General features: G+C 49.5%; 1 pseudogene; it reads right to left on the reverse strand.

The window, feature by feature from the left end:
• Positions 1-983: 983 nt before the first annotated feature.
• LOC149326434 (uncharacterized) lies at positions 984-4,016 on the reverse strand (annotated as a pseudogene).
• Between the last annotated feature and the right edge of the window lie 6,001 nt (positions 4,017-10,017).

A 10,017-nucleotide genomic window follows, 5' to 3' on the forward strand; every position in this document is an offset into this window, starting at 1 on the left:
AACTAGTTTCAGGCCTGCTCACTACCGCCGTGACGTCACGTGTCTTGACCGAGCCGCGCGGAAGCGGCAGGCTGTGAAGCGCATATCATCGCTTCCAGTGAAAAGAAGGAATGATTTGATTTGTTTGATTTGTTAGGGTTTAACGTCCCAAAGCGACTGAGGCTATGAGACACGCCGTAGTGAAATGCTCCGGAAATTTCGACCACCTGGGGTTCTTTAACGTGCACTGACATCGCACAGCACACGGGCCTCTGGAATTTCGCCTTCATCGAAATTCAGCCGCCGCAAGAAGGAATGATCGTGGCGAAGTGCACATGTGTAATAGTTTTATTTTGCCTTTGCATTTTGATTGGCAGTGTATGTAATTAATGCATAATGCTTCAAAATCCCTGCATTTATCTGTACAGCAATTTATTATTCCACTAAAAATAGAGATTGTGCGCCGTGGAACGTGTGACCGGTTTATAAGAGTAAAGTTCGATGGCCCAACAAAGTAACGAAATAAAAAAGGTAAATTTAATGAGTCTTTATTTACACACACGCTTGGCACATACACGCACATACACACTGTGTCCGGAAAACACATGGAAACTGTTGTTACTCATTTTGCAAACTTCTGCAATTTCCTTCGTTTAATCGGCGTTTTTCTACTCTTCAGAACATCAGTCTATATGGAAACGTAGTTCTTCAGAAGAGTGTTTGCTGCTGCCACAAGTATGTTCGTCAGCACAGTGTCAGGATGGTGACCATTGTTACAGACATCAAAATCCTCCGTTTCACAAAGATGTCTTGTGACAGCCATAAGTAGCTCCCTCTGTTTATGTGTTGCATGAAAACGTGCAGCATTCGCTTTGTTGGTAAGCTGCTCTAAGACAATGTGGGCGTGTAGAACCGCATTAACGACAACCGGTTGAGGAAACTTGAGAGCGCCTCTCGAGAGGTTTTCGATTAGGAGATTCCTTTCAAGTTGAACTTCCCGGTTCTCAGACGTAATATTCATGGCACAATACTGACAGGGCAGCTTCTTTAACGCGGCGTGGGCGCAAAAGCCTGCGATGTATGTTATTACCGGCAGAATGGATTCCTTATTTCTTATATCATGATCTGACACCTTTATGCCGTACTCCTCTGTCAACTGAGCTCCGTCAAGTGTTTCAGAACATGGCTTCTGCATTTCCTGCAAATCTGGCAAAACCAAACTGTCTTGTTGCCTCAGTTTTTTCTCTGACTCAAAGACTTGTTGGATTGAGATATGATAATTCGTTCCCGACAGCCGACGGTACTGTCCGAACCTTTCTTTCAGACTGTCGGTCTGAAATTTTCCCACCAACACGTAGTCCAAATTCAATTCTTCAAGGCAGTACCGGCACAGTTCGACAAGCGAGTAACAAGTCAGCCGCAGCGCTGCGTGTGTTTCAGTGGTTAGTGCGCCTGTATCTATCCTGATGTCTCGCCATGTGTCCAACCAATCCACGAATTTATTAAGAAATTCTATCTGCTTGTCAGCCAAACTCTTTACTGGATTCTGGAGCGGATCTCGTAGGCGCCGGCCTTTGAGGGGCTTTTCACGTTGACAATATGCCACCACTTCAGTATTAGGTCAATGAAATGCGCTGTCCCTGCGGCGTAGTTCAAATTAAGTTCGTCTCCGCGCATATTTAGAGCCTCCACCACAAATGAAGTAAAAACCTTTAAAACAAGCTTCCCATTCTGGCGCTCAATGTTGGATTAATGCAGTGCTTTGTAGCTCAATCCATAACCAAACTTTGAGACGCTGTGTTGCTCCGAAGCGTGCATGTCTCGAAGAGCTTTGGAAGACGCTCCATTAATCCGAACTAACGAAGATGTGCTAGGAAATACGGGTAGAAGATGCACGTTCCTGGCTTTTTCTGGTTTAACCAGTTGTTTCTTATGCACTTCAGAAGATGGACTGGGTCAACTACATAAAAAAGGGGTCTTGATTCGTCTACTGGGTGAGGGTACACAATGTCAACTGTCCGAGTTTTAGAAAACAAGGACAGCACTTTTCTGTTTATGGAATTATTATCTGTTATTACTGCGATGACAGTAAGCCCTGCATTCTCTAGCTACAAAATTGTCTTTCTTAGGACTGCATGCAATTGGGCTGCGTCAATGTTAGATACTGGCAGAATGTGCGCGACATCCTTGTGGGCTGATAGCAAGGACTGGTCATAAAAACATGCGCAGTTTTGGCCGCTTCGCAAGAATTAGAAGCTGCCCCGGTCACTGATCCACCTTTGTATTCGAAGTACGGCTGAATATGGATCTCGTCCATCATTATAGTGACGATCTTTTCATGCGGTTTCAGAAGGCTTGATCGCTTCTTCACCTAACGTAAAATCCCTCCATCGTCCTGCTCATTTCCAGGGTTGACGTTATATTGAGAACAGATTCGCATGAGTGTAGATCGATGTGGTAGTGCTAACTTGCCAGCACTGCGAATGAATCGGTAAGCGTGTGGGGAAACAGTGTAAAGAATACTGGAAAATATTAAATGCTCAGCAGAGTACCGTGCTGAATGGTCCTTCTTGTGCAATAGGTCAAGTTGCTCTTCTATAAAGCCGAGCGCTTCTGTTTTCTCTTGCGGCAAAAGATCGTCACACCTGAGGGTGTCCAGCAAAGAGAAAAGCAAGCGGAAACTTGCCTTCACTTTTTCATCCTTGTCGCAAACGTCTGGAGCCTTGAAACTTCTCATACTGTCTAGTGCAGTCTGAAGGCAGCGCAGATCGTCCAGTATACACGGGATGAGCAGGTCCTTCACAGGCACTTTCACTTTCCTCCAGAAGGCCGTAACCTTCATGTTCTTACTAACAATCACAGATCCTTGGACGTCTGGTGGGTCTTCACCCTCTATGTGAACAAAGAGAACAGCATGCTCTGCTTTTACTGAAGTCCAGTAGGTGGAGAGGTCGAGGCTTTGTAGGCCCGATACAAAGTCTTCATATGACTGCAGCTCATTTTGACGCTCTTGTTCTTCGTGCGATGAAATGGACTGCCGAATAGCTTCCTCTAGATGCGATGCTTCGTGACGTTTCCTTTTTGCCTCTGGCTGCTGGCGCACTGGTGCGCATTCGCTCAAATAAGCAGGTGCATTAGGAAAAATTGTCGGCACTGCGTCGAACGTAAGCCGAGTAGCGCGCATGAGAGCTTCTACTGTCCTGCCGGTTCTTGGATCGGTGTACGTGGTAGTCGTCCTTAAGTACTCGGCCTTGAAATGGAGCTCGCACACGTGCAAACCATTCACAAAAAATAAACGGTATATTACAGGCTTCGTGCTCCACATCCGCCTCATTTACTAAGCCACAAAATAAAAAGGAAAGCTACAAAATTCTCAATGAAGCGCGCTGACCAGCAAATACATTCGACAACAATCTACAGATCACTTCGAGCGTGCGCGTTAACTGATAATACGTCCTGGCGTTCCTGGAAAGAACGACATCACTCATGACTTGCGCGATCTTATAACGTTCCAGAACACAAATAAACACCCGTGGAATATCGGGTCTTACTGGCTGGCAAGTAAAAAACACACAAAAGACCATTATTTTCACATCTGGAAAAAAACATCCTTCAAGGCATGCGCACGGCGTTATAAAAATAGCGTATCTCATCACCACAAAGCGCCGCAGTCGAAGCGAACATTTCAGAACAGAAACTTGCCTACAATAACAGCCGTTACAATGTCAGGGCTTACGCTGGCTGGCAAGTCAAAAGCGAACAAGAGATCATTATTGTAGAGCAAGAACCGGACATGCTGGAGGTGGTGCTTTTGGAGCGACTCAAATTACGTAGTATAAACGTACACATACCTTCGGATCACGGAGAGAACGGATATCGACGTCATCGCGACGAACAGCCCGCTCCCACTTTGCTCTTCGATCATCCTTTGGGAACGAGAACACTCGAACCTTCGGCCCATTGTCGTAATTGCCGCGACAGTTGGGCACGCAGTATCGCCCCATTAGGACAGTTTGCAGGCGTACACTACGCGAACATTCAGCGAGTGAAACGCTTCATATCACAACACAGCAGTTCAGAGACACAGAAAAACACGTCTTCTCCAGTCGCGAACAGAACCGGTTCAGAATAGAAACACCAGCATGCCGCGACAGGTCTCGACAGGCTTAGCAAATCTTACTCTCGAGAACGGCGTGGGCACCTCCGCGCGACGGAAAGCGTCGGTCAAAACTGACAGACGTCAGCAGCCGCGACAGGAGGAGTGAGCAGTCCTGATAGTCCAGAGAGCGCTGGCTGAGACATGCCCTCCTCCTTTTCGCTCGCACATCGGCGGCGGCGCCACGCCAGAAAGTTCCAGATGCTCCTGGAATCCACTGCCTGCTTTTGACCAATCAGAGACGCGCGCCCGGAGCGAGAAGGAGAAGGAGACAGCACGGCCGATGCTGTGCTTATGTGCGCGCCAGCCATGGTGCGAAGAACAGACAGACGTGGAGCGAGCCTATATAAGAAGGGCGTTGACCGCTGTCAGTTTAGTCGGAGCCACCATTCAAGCTTCCGTGGAGCGCGCCTGCTCGACGCCGCGGTTCAACGATGCAGCGCGCGCCATTCTGTGGGACGGAATCGTCGTGAACCTCTAGTCGTCGGACTGTCGCAATGCCCGGTGAACAAATTGTGTTTTTCTTGTTTGCCTCTCTCTTGTGTTAGTGCAGTTTAGTAGTCTTAGTTCTTGGGCTACTTGGTATGCTCGATTTAAACTCATAGTTTTCCTGCGCAACGCCACGCGGCCAAAGAAGGGAAGCAGGAAAAGAAGGACTAACACAGCGCTGACCTAACTTCCGTCACTCTTGCAGCTTCACTTCTGAGGTGATGAAACCTTCTCTCAGCCATCCATTCCGGGAAGCGCGCAAAACATACCGCGCGTAGCCAGTCGGTGTATAACCTTATTTGTCTCCGCAAATGAGATCTTAAGAGTTTGCAAACGTGTTTCGACGTTTGGACGCTCACGTTTCGACTTAAACGGCGTTTCTACGCGTGGCATGTTTTGCTCGCTTCCCGCAATAGATTGCTCAGAGAAGGTTTCATCACCTCAGAGGTGAAGTTGCAGGGCTCACGGAAGTTTGGTCAGCGCTGTGTTCGTCCTTCTTCTCTTCCTGCTTCTTTTCTTTGGCCGTGTACCGTTACACTGGAAAACTATTAGCTCAAATCAAGAATACCACCTAGCCCAAGAACTAACTCTACTGAAGTACATTTCTTATACATCGGGCTCGCCTTTCCTCTGTGTGTCTGTTCTTCAGATGTGCATGTGCTCCAGAGCAACATTGGAAGAGCTACGTACCGTGCTAGGTTCCTGACATTCTGCATTAAGAAGAGTGTTACCCCCGCAGACGTGAGTGCCTTGTTTGGTGCTGTCCCGCCGTCGTGGGGGCGTGTAAAACGCGTTTGCAAACTCTTAAGGCGCGTTCACACTAGGCCGACGATCGGCCGATTTAGGTCTGGCGATGGTCGGCGGCAGCGATTTTCGTGCCGTCGGCGCGCTTGTCACACTGCGCAGACGCTGACCGAGCGCCGGTCGTCGCCCGACGAGCGCATCGCCGTCGCGTCGGCGACATAGCAGCCGTCGGCCGACCCGCGTGTCACTCTGCCGACAACAGCGCCGACCTCACGCCGACGTTGTCCTATCCCGAAAGCTCGACGCTGCTGCTTCGTGCGCGCGGCCCGTCTGCTAGCTCCGTTGCTGAAGGCGTCGTGGAAATCGAACATATATTTTATTATGGGACGAGTTGGCAGTAAAGCGATGTGAATAGTAGGCCTTTTATTACAGCACAGGCGACTTCCGAAGCGCCGTCAGCTGCGGAGTCGATACGAAACCACCTAGGCCTAGCGACGACTAGGGCAGCCTGGGACCAGCGCACAGTTCGTCGCCCGGCGTTGCCGCAGGCGGCGTCGTTGCCGAAAGATCCACTTTTGCACAGGCACATTATCGTTGCTCTAATCTAGGAAGCATCCTTTCTGGTTCACGGCTGTTTCGTATTTTCTTGTGCGAACGTGAAGTACATGTTTACGCCGAGCATGCCGGCCGGCCGGACCAGCCTGGATCCCGTCTGCCGGCGTCATAAAAACGAGCTGAAGAGTGTTCTTGACGTAAATATTAAACCCTGTGATAAGAAATGTGAAAAATGTTTCATTTCTGAGGATCGCTGACCAGTACTGAGCTGTTCGCAAAGATAACGACTGTGATACGAGCAAACTTCTTCCCACAACCGCCTCGCAACTGCAGCTGGCCTGACGTTGGGGTCCGGCTCGCCTTGCGCCCGCTGGCTTCGTTGCTGAAGACGTCGCGGAAATTTACCATACTATTATTTTATTGTGAGATGATGCTGTTGACAGTAAAGCGATGTGTAGAGTATGCCTTTTTATTATAGCTGAGGCGACTTCCGAAGCGCCGGCCGCTGCGACTCCGATGCGAAAGAGGCTATAGGCCTAGCGACGACCGCGGCAGCCAGGAAGCAGCAGAGCTCGCCGCCCGGAGCGCCCGCGAGCGGTGCCGTTGCCGACAGCTCGAAACATAAGCAGACATGCTTTATCGCTGCTCGAGCAGTCTTTCTGACGACAAGGCGATCTTGTCTTTTCTTGTGACATTTGTACACCATCCCAAGCAGCGCACAGGCACTGCTGCACGGCGGCGAAGTGCGACACCGATTGTGGGCGGAGCTTGGGTACAGCGGCGCAGCGATATTCACCGCTCCGTGTGTCCCTACTTGCAGTGGGGCGGCAGTTCGCAAGCGACGATCGGTGCTGCGCGTCGGCCAAGTAGTCATATGGCGTGATGAATGTTGCTGCGCGTGCATTATTTGTCTACATAATGATTGCACTTCGCGCTGCGAGCTCGGTACTCGCTTTTGGTCGGCGAATGTTTTCGCTCGGCCACCGATCTGCCCAAGACACGTCGGCCGACGCGTCTCGTCGGCATCTTTGGTCGGCGACGTTGTCACACTAGGACGACGCTCGAACGTTGGGGGCGTCGTCGTCGTCGTCGGTGCAGTGTGACTGGCTAGTCGGCGAACGACCAGGTTGGCCGACGCGACCGCCGATCGTCGGCGTCGCCGTCGCGTCGGCATCGGGGTCTCGTCGGCCTAGTGTGAACGCGCCTTTAAGGTCTGACCTGTGGAGACAAGAAAGGTTATAGACCAAGGGGCTACGCGTGGTATGTTTTGCGCGCTTCTAATGGATTGCTGACAGAAGGTTTCATCCTCTCAGAAGGGAAGCTGCAAGACTGACGGAAGTTTGGTCAGCTCTGTGTTCGTCCTTCTTCTCTTCCTGTTTCTTTTCTTTGGCCGTGTGCCGTTGCACTGAAAAACTATGAGTGCACTTTAGGTGCAACATCCCTTTTGTATTGTAGTCCCTCTCGAATGTAACTTTGCCTGAGTTGCATTTTTTTGTTAATCGCTTTGAGTGTACTCGTACGAGTGATTGTGTAATACTCTGTATTGTCTCATTGCTTTATAAACTTTGTTTTGTTTGTGAACCTTTGGTTCAGCACCATTCTCTGGCTTGCGACCGGCAAAAACTGGGCACCAAACGACCAAAAACTTCTTGTCACTTGGTAGCTGGTCTCCGCTTAGCTTTCTACGCTGAGTCGAGGGCATCTCCTTTGAGTCCAAGACCGCTACCGGAACTTCACGCTAAAGTGCGAGAAGTTGGGTGACAACAGTGAAGTGGCTAATTGGTCTTTTTGAGCACCTTCTTGACCCGGATGCGAGCAGAAACAGTCCATTGGTAATTGCTGGCATTAAAGGTACATGCTCTTTCACAACAGCGTTGCCGACTTCTTATAAAGTCTCGCAGGCATGCTAGCCAGTAGACACTCTCACAGTACATGTCCCCGCCAGCATGTCATGTCGTCTGACTGTGACCTGCAATGCCCGCAAGCACCAAAAAAAGCCAGGGTATACGCGTAAAATTACCTTGAAAATGGGAAGAGGACCGCAAGTACAGAGGCTGGCTGATGAGGAGCAAGAGAGGATCGCTGCATTTCTACTGCAAGCCGTGTTGTGCTGACTGTAATGGTGGAAATTCTGAATTAGAAAAGCGCGCAGCAAGCAAGAAGCACCAAGCAAGCACCGCAAGTATGGTAAAGACGCAAACGCATCTTGACGCGCCCTGTTTGAGCGCAAATACAGAAGTGGAAAGAAGGTCAAGGAAGGAGAAACAAGGTTGGCTGCTTTCGCAGTTGAACACAACCTTCCGCATGCCATGATGAACCACCTCGTACCGCTAATAAAAGCGGCATGCCCCGATTCCGACATAGCGAAAAAAGTGTCTGGTGGCAGAACGAAGTGCACTGCAAAAATCAAGGGAGTGCTCGGAAAAGACGGCAGCGACAATCTGATCGCTTTACTCAGAACATCCCCGTTTTCCCTCATCGCGGACGAGTCTACGGACAGGGCCAGAGTGAAGCACCTTTCTCTCCTTTTCTTCACCTTTCTTCAAGGTTGAATAATTAGTCAAGCTTAATTAACTAACTTTTTAATTATTGACTTGAGGAACAAAGTGTCAATGGAAAAGTTGTAGATGGCTTTGAGAAACAGTTTACCGAGACATTTGCAGCAAAGTACTATTTACGTAAAGTAGTCTTTTTACCGCCCTTTAACCATAATCCGCACAATAAGAAAAAGCTTCCACATGACAACAGTGCCACTTCAACGTACGTCCCAAGACGTGCCTTAAAGAATAAAATCCGTTTTTCTGAAGTCCCCTCCTCGATTACACTTTGGGTGCACATTGGGGCAGAGAAGTAAGCGAGCAGCCGGTCACGTGACAACTTTCTTTCAAGGCCAATAAATGAAGCTATGCAAATCGTAACTTGACGGAAACAGGACTACTACCGGTTTTTCGAGGTGATCTAAAACTTTTGCATTCACACTTTCTTCTCGAAGTCAAGAATTAAAAAGGTAGCTGATTAAACTTAACTAATTAATTCACATTGAAGAGCGAAAAAATACTCAAGACTAGGCCACGCAACAATGAACAACCCTCAGCTGGTTTCACTGGGCCAGGACACTTCGCCTTTTTTAAAAGTTTGGTTACCTTTAGCTGGGACGCCCGGTATATAGCCCGAAGAAGGTGAACGCATGCGCATTTCCTGCATGGCACACACACACACACACACACACACACACACACACACACACACACACACACACACACACACACACACACACACACACACACACACACACACACACACACACACACACACACACACACGCACACGCGCGCGCGCACGCACGCACACGCACACACACACGCACGCACACACGTGCACACACACGCACACACACATATGCACGCACACACGCACGCACGCACGCGCACACATGCACGCACGCACGCGCGCGCGCACACACACACATACAGACGCGCGCGGACGGGAACTTCTCATAATCGCGTATTTTAACAATCTGTGCTCACTTCCTCGTAGGGAAATAGAAGTGGTGCTGACGCACATGCCACCCCTCTCTTTAATAAAAAATGCTTCTGGCAGTTCGCGAGCTAATCTATGCTTACTTCTGGTTATAATTTTAATCTCTTCAAGTCGTGGTGCGCAGTGATTTTTATTTTCATCAATGCAAGAGCGGCAATGGGCGGGTGGGTTTCCGAACGAGTCTGATGCGTTCCCTAACGATCTTCCATGTTCCCCTGCACGCTCGTTGACGCAGCGTCCAGTCTGAACGACGTACACTTTGCCACACGTAAGGGGGATCTCGTAGACCACTCTCGTGGCACACCTTACGTAGGGCTTTGAGTGCTTCTTCCCACACCCAGATGTTCCTTTAGCACCGGAACAACCAAGATTAGCAGCGGTGAAAGTGGCAGCGGAAAAGTGGCTTTCGAGGTTGGCAGCGCTGGTCTCAGCGGCCGGACAATACGAGCTCGTGGAGCTCATTTAGCGCCGTATATCATGAATACTCCCAAAGGGTCCGTCATGAATCTGAGTTGCCTACTTTCGTGCCGTGCATGTGTACCGATGTGCTTTAA

This window comes from Amblyomma mixtum, chromosome 10 (genome assembly GCF_055824585.1).
Source record: "Amblyomma mixtum isolate Tamu chromosome 10, ASM5582458v1, whole genome shotgun sequence".
Classification (NCBI taxonomy): domain Eukaryota; kingdom Metazoa; phylum Arthropoda; class Arachnida; order Ixodida; family Ixodidae; genus Amblyomma; species Amblyomma mixtum.